We start from the raw sequence: 7,500 nt of genomic DNA on the forward strand, positions 1-7,500 counted from the left end.
ATTGTGCAGGTTCCCACTACAAACTATGTAAGAGCCTGTCATTTTTATACTTTTATATTTCATGGGTATACTCTTCTACGCTGAGTGACAGAACCTAAAACAAAAATCCAGAAAATCACATTGTATATTAAAGAAAAATCTTTTTGCAGTTTATTGTTTATGACATAAGTATTTGATCACCTACCAACCAGTAACAATTCCAGCTCTCACAGACCTGTTAGTCTTTCTTTAGGAAGCCCTCCTTTTCTCCCCTTTTTATTAACTGCACTGGTTTGAACTCGTTACTTTGGATGGAATGTAGAAAAAGAAGCCCAGAATATAAAAATAAATAAGATAGATCTAAGTACCACAGTGGTAATACCAACAATACCTCCTTGGCTTTTCCCTGAACTAGATGTAGATCTAACAATACAAAACAAGATACAAACAAAGGATATATTAATATCAAAAGATATAGTAGTAAAGCAGCACCTAAGTCAGGAATATTTTAATAGTATTCGAATATTCATAGATGGATCAAAGAATCCAGATTCTGGACATACAGCTGCAGCGGTTTACATTCCCCTTTTTAACCCTTTAACTCTCACCCCTGGAAGGAGCTAATGAAAAAAATATTTTTCTTAAAATTCAGATGTCCGTTTGTGGTAAATCTTGTTTTACATTTACAGTAGTTTATGATGTTTTTTGAATGTTGAATTAAATTTGTAACAATGTCAGTACAGTATACATTTATTGTACATGTACTATACAACCAATCAGGCATTGATTGGTTTGGTGTTGGCTGTGTTGGTCCCCATTTTGCTGCCAAAGAAGCCCTGACCCGTCGAGCCATGGACTCCACTAGACCCCTGAAGGTGTGCTGTGGTATCTGGCACCAAGAAGCTAGCAGCAGATCCTTTAAGTCCTATAAGTTGCACTGTTGTGTCTCTATGGATTAGACTTGTTTGTTCGGCTCATCCCACAGATGCTCGATTGGATTGAGATCTGGGGAATCTGGAGGCCGAGTCGACGCCTCAAACTGGTCGTTGTTCTCCTCAAACCATTCCTGAAGCATTTGTGCTTTGTGTCAGGAGCATTATCCTGCTGGAAGAGCCACAGCCACCAGAATACCGTTTCCATCAAAGGCTGAACATGGTCTCAGCAATGCTTAGGTAGGTGGAGCGTGTCAAAGTAACATCCACATGGATGGAGGACCCAAGGTTTCCCAGCAGAACATTGGCCAAAGCATCACACTGCCTCCGCCGGCTCGCCTTCTTCCCATAGTGCATCCTGGGGCCATGTGTTCCCCAGGTAAGCCACACACACACACACACCCGGCCATCCACGTGATGAAAATGAACACGTGATTCCTCAGACCAGGCCACCTTCTTCCATTGCTCCGTGGTCCAGTTCTGGTGCTCACGTGCCACTGTTGGTGCTTTTGGCGGGGTCAGGGGTCAGAGGTCAGCCTGACTGGTCCATACGCCTCAAACTGAGCTGCTCTGTGTATTCTGACAGCTTTCTATCAGAACCAGCATTAACTTCTGGAGCAGTTTGAGCTCCAGTAGCTCGTCTGTTTGATCGGACCCCACGGGCCAGCCTTCGCTCCCCACGTGCATCAATGAGCCTTGGCCGCCCATGACCCTGTGGCCGGTTCTCCACTGGTCCTTCCTTGGAGCACTTTTGATAGATACTGACCACTGCAGACCGGGAACAGCCCACAAGAGCTGCAGTTTTGGAGATGCTCTGACCCAGTCGTCTAGCCGTCACAGCTTGGCCCTTGTCAAACTCGCTCAAAACCTTGCTTGCTACATATGCCATTTTCCTGCTTCTAAAACATCAACTTTGAGGACAAAATTTCCACTTGCTGCCTAATATATCTCACCCACAAATAAGTGCTGTGATGAAGACATAATCAGTTTTATTAATTTCACCTGTCAGTGGTCATAATGTTATGCCTGATCGGTGTATGTGTGAGAAATATTATTGATATTGTGTATATATGTATATATTTTACTATGTCTGCTTTTTGAAAATAATAAAATATCCCATTGGACATCCTCACAATCCACTCTTAGAAGGCCCTATTGTCACACTTCAGTCTGTCCTACTATCTGGCTATTTTATCCCTTCACAGACATATCAAACCGAATAGTCACACATACTTTTGGAAAAATATGGCAAACAGGTGTTTATGCATTTTTCTTATATTTTGTCATATTTTTATTGTTTGGACTCCAGACTACTAACTACATTATTATGGTTTGATTTCCTACTCAACTGATATCTTGTTTGATCCCATTATTTGATGACTGATCAGCAACCTCATTCTTTTGTGTGACCGATTGAAGTGTGCAAACGGATACTGTCACCTGAAGACTGAGAAGTCCAATCCCTCCATGCCAAAATCAGACATGCTCCAAAATCAGTGGAGCAACAGAGCTGTAGAAGAATTTTGTCTCATCTCCTTCTTTTGACTGCATTTTTTAACACTCAAAGTAAGGTCTACCGTGCGGTTGAGAAATCAGTTAAAATACAGCGTTGGAAAAAGAATTATAGATCATGTTTCAGTATACAGCAGAAATTATTGGAATTTTAATGGCACTTCAATGGGTGGAAGAAGTGCACCCCACGGATGTAGTGATTTGTTCAGATTCTTTTCAGTTTTGATGAGTTTAAGCAGTGGAAGATCATCATCTTGGCAGGATATATTGTATGAGATACTACAATATCTATACATAATTTATGGAATAGGAGTAAACATTTCCTTTTTATGGGTTCCAGCGCATGTGGGGGTAGAGGGCAATGAGGAGGTAGATTTGTTGGCAAAGAGATCTTTGAAAAAAACACTGAAATAGATATTAATGTCTCACTGAGTAAAACAAAACTGAAGTTAAAGTAATAATAAAATTTGCTCTAAACAGAATGTGGCAAGAGAAACGGGACAAAGAGATAAAAGGCTGATCTTGGCCAACAATCTCCTTCCCTCAGTAAGAGCATTGAAGATGGGTTGTTACTGGGTCTTCCAGCATGACCTGAAACACACAGCCAGGACAACTGCCCACTAAGCAAAGTTATGTCCAAAAGCTGCTTTTCAATGTCTTTACAACTAGAGGCAGACGTTGAAAAGGCGTCCACTGAGGAGCCAGAATGAAAGTTTTTATGACGTCTGTTTTGGACGTGATCTGCACGTCTGATATATACGCTCATGGACCTCAAGGTTAAACACTAGTTCAAATCTGCTCATTGTGGACATATGTTCTATCTGTAATTGCAAAGCAAATCACAGACAATGTGTGTTTATCCAAAAATCATGAAAACAAAATGAACAGATATTTAGATGTTATTAAGTTATGGTTCATTTGAAGTCACCATTGTGGAGGGAAGCGTTTGCTTTAGTTGTGCTCTTGGTCCCCATACGTGTGTTAGTGTTTCTTAGGCTGCTGTAACTGTGTGTGTGAAACACAAGAGTTGAGGCTGAGAAAGCAAAGCTTAAGTGACATCAGGTTATGTCAGTTGATGATAACTAAATCATCAGAAAGTGAGCATCTGATTTTGTGTTCTTGTTTGGCACAATAGTAATTTGTTTATAGCCACTATAATTTTGTGAATCTGCAGTATTGGCACCAATAGCCCTATCCTGAAGATTGATAAAGTGTAAGCACCCAACATTTTGAGAAAATATTTCCCATGCTCACAAACAGACATCAAGATTTGGCCTATGATTCACAACAACGGTGACAAAAAAAGCTTCATGCCTCAATACATGCAGTGGCTTCATGAGGTGGCTTCATAGTACAAAACTGATGCGTGATTTGATTGTCACCGTTGTTGTGAAACATAGGCCAAATCTTGATGTCTGTGTGTGACCATGTGAAATATTTTCTCAAAACATTGGGTACACATACTTTTTTCTCATCCTTCAGGATAGGTGGCCATTTTATTGCTATTGGTGCCAATACTGCAGATTCACAAGATTATAGAGGCTAAAAACACATTACTATTGTACCAAACAAGAACACAAAAAACAACATCAGATGCTCACTTTCTGATGATTTAGTGATCATCAACAAGGAGCTGCAACACCTGTGGCCTGTTCCTCAAAGCTGGTTTCAGTTGTTACCCAGGTAAGTTCGAGATTAGTTTGAGCAAACTCTTTTTCGGGCTCAAGAATGTGGATAGGTTTTTATCTGTGTGTTTTATTATGTGTCATCACCATGGTAAATGACACTACATGGCTAACCTGCTCTGAGCCCGTTTTATTCTGGGTTTGAGATCGCGAACCCAAACTGGACCAATTAGCTGCAAGCAAAGACACACTAAAGCCACACCCCCTGTATCTCTTCCAAATTTGCAGTTTATAGTGAAAAAAAACGTTTGCTCATCAAAACTGCACATCCTTTGGCGCTAATTATTTATTATATTTTTATTATACAAATTACTTTTAATACATTTTAATGTATTCATTTGAGCTCTTTGTGAACCTATAATTATTAGGCATATTCTTTGATTCACATCATACATTGATATAGTCAGATATTCTTTAAGCTGTTTTCTCTGTGTTTCATTTATTTCTACTTTGTAAACGCAATTAATTTCATGATAATTTTCAAAATGATCTCTCAATCTTCAGAAGAGAAGTAAATCACACAGACGCTGTGATTGGCTGTTTGCCGCACTTCACACTTTCAGGTGCACACGCTTCAGAGTTAATCGCTAACTCTGGATTAAACCTTGAGTTGACAGAGAAAGTTTATACCGAGCTTTGAGAAACGGTTGAACTTGAGCTAAACCAGGTTGGATTTATCTGGATTTGTCAACTCTAAACCTACTCTGAAACTCAGAGTTTGTTCAGCTAGTTTCATGCAACAGGCCTCTGAAGTCACTTAAGCTTTGCTTTCTCAGCCTCAACTCTTGTGTTTCACACACACAGTTACAGCAGCCTAAGAAACGCTAACACACGTATGGGGACCAAGAGCACAACTAAAGCAAACGCTTCCCTCCACAATGGTGACTTCAAATGAACCATAACTTATCAACATCTAAATATCTGTTCATTGTCAGTAAGCACTTCTGTAGTCATCTGACTCCATAGGCGTAATTTGCGGGTGGGACATGTCCCCACCACTTTTTTTTTGAAAACATCTTGCTTCACGGATGAACCTAATACAAACAAAACATCTCTGGTTAACTAGAAGAGTAGTCACTATCATTTTGTTCGTTTGTTAAATAAGATCTGGCGCTCGTTGCTGCTGTTATCAGATTTCTCTCGCGGCTCATGCAGTCTTCACACAGACGAGCGCTTTAATCTAACGCTAATAACGCCGTTGCAGAGACTTTCTATTAAATCAGGTCATATCACAAAACAAAATGCACAAAAACTGTCCCTACTCTTGATGTACTGATGATATTCGGTTTGATGAGAGAAAAAATAGACCACGAGGGCAGATTAGAAAAAAAGAGAACTTCTGACAAGTTTAACAGACTAGACCAAGTGTGCAAATCTATTTGCATTTATTCACGTGAAAATTCTTGGCACAACAATTGCACTTTAGATGCAATAATTAAACGAGATCTATATCAATAAATGAACTATTTCATTGATTTCCGGACATTTTAATACAAATTTTTCTGCAATGGTTATTGTACATATTTTACATCTGATATAACATTGTATCAGCAATGCTCCCCCCTTAACACGCCATATAGTGCATTCATATGCACGCGAAAAACTGCCTACCATATGCACGCCAAAGCTCATGTTGACGGATGAGCGCCCCTTATACGTCAAAATGAGCTTTGGCGTGCATATAGTAGGCAGTTTTTTTGCGTGCATATGATATGCAATTTATGTCCCACCCACTTTTTAAAACAAAGTTACGCCACTGTCTGACTCTGACAGAAATAGTCAAAGTGTGTCTTATATCTGTGATTAGGGCAGCACAGTGTCTCAGTGGGAAACACTGGCTCCTCACATCAAGAAGATCCTGGATTGAATCCTGCGCCAGAGAGTCTTTCCTTCAGGTCTGGTTTCTCTCACGATCCAAAGATGTGTGAATTACAGATGATAAGTTGTCTAAAGTGTCTAAAGGTGTGAGTGAAGTTTCTTTTATTTTTATGATTTTTGGATAAACACACATTGTCTGTGATTTGATTTGCAATTACAGATAGAACATATGTCCACAATGAGCAGATTTGAACTAGTGTTTGAGTTCCATGAGCGTATATATCAGACGTGCAGATCATATCCAAAACACACGTCATAAAAGCGTTCATTCTGGCTCCTCAGTGGACGCCTTTTCAATGTCAGTCTCTAGTGGCAAAGACATTGAAAAGACGTCTTTTGGACATAACTTTGCTTAGTGGGTAAAGAGTGGTAAGAAGCATCTCAAGGTCCTGGAGTGGCCTAGCCAGTCTCCAGACCTGAACCCAATAGAGCATGTTTGGAGGGAGCTTAAGATTCTTACTGCAGTGTGTACAAACCTGGTCAAGAACTACAGGGAATGTATAATGTCTTTAATTGCAAACAAAGGTTTCTGCACCAAAAATTAAGTTTGTCTTTTCTGATGTATCAAATACTTATATCATGAAATAAACTGCAAAATGATTTTTTTTTTTAATCATACAATGTGATTTGCTGGATTTTTGTTTTAGATTCCGTCACTCAGAGTTCAAGAGTACCTATGATAAAAATACAGACTCCTATATACTTTGTGGGAAACACTGGCGATTTTGCAGGTTATCAAGTAGGCCTACTTGTTCTCTCCACTGTATATGACTTAATAAAAAAAAAAAAAAAAAAACGAAAAGCCAATGAAAGAAATCCATGTGATTATAATATACACACCTAAATGTAATCTAAGCATACAAATAATTTCAAATGTGTATTCATTACAATTATTTTTTGTAACTATTTTTAGTCAGTGTGCAAAGTCAATTAGTGACAGTCTCAAGAAGAGCTTCTGCAGGGGCGTAGCCATCTTTTCAGAAGTGAGGGGGACAGAAATGTTGTAATACCATTTTTTTTACCGATATAATTTATCGCATCACTTGCTTTTAATTTGGTAAGATATCAAATACACTGCTGAACAATAACCACTAATATCTATTATTCTCCTATATTTTATGCCAATTTTAGTATTTATGTACTTCAAACACTTGTACATTAAGTCTCCATAGATTTTATGCAATGTAAAAAAAATAATAATAATAAATGCAGCATATATATATATATATATATATATATAAAAACGTAATACAGTAAAATATTATTCTGATGTAAATCAGCTGTTCTCTTTAATATATAATAATGTGCAATTTATTCCTGTGATCAAAGCTGCATTTATCATCATTACTCCAGTCTTCAGTGTCACTAATCATTCTCATGAGGATTTGATGCTCAACAAACATTTATGATTATTATCAGTGTTTAAAAGTTTTGCTGCTCGTGTTGCTGCTTAATTTTTTTTGAAAACAACCATACCATTCTAACATTTGTGGTAAAATTCAAAAATAGAGAAA

Source organism: Pseudorasbora parva, chromosome 2 (assembly GCF_024679245.1).
Source record: "Pseudorasbora parva isolate DD20220531a chromosome 2, ASM2467924v1, whole genome shotgun sequence".
NCBI lineage: Eukaryota > Metazoa > Chordata > Actinopteri > Cypriniformes > Gobionidae > Pseudorasbora > Pseudorasbora parva.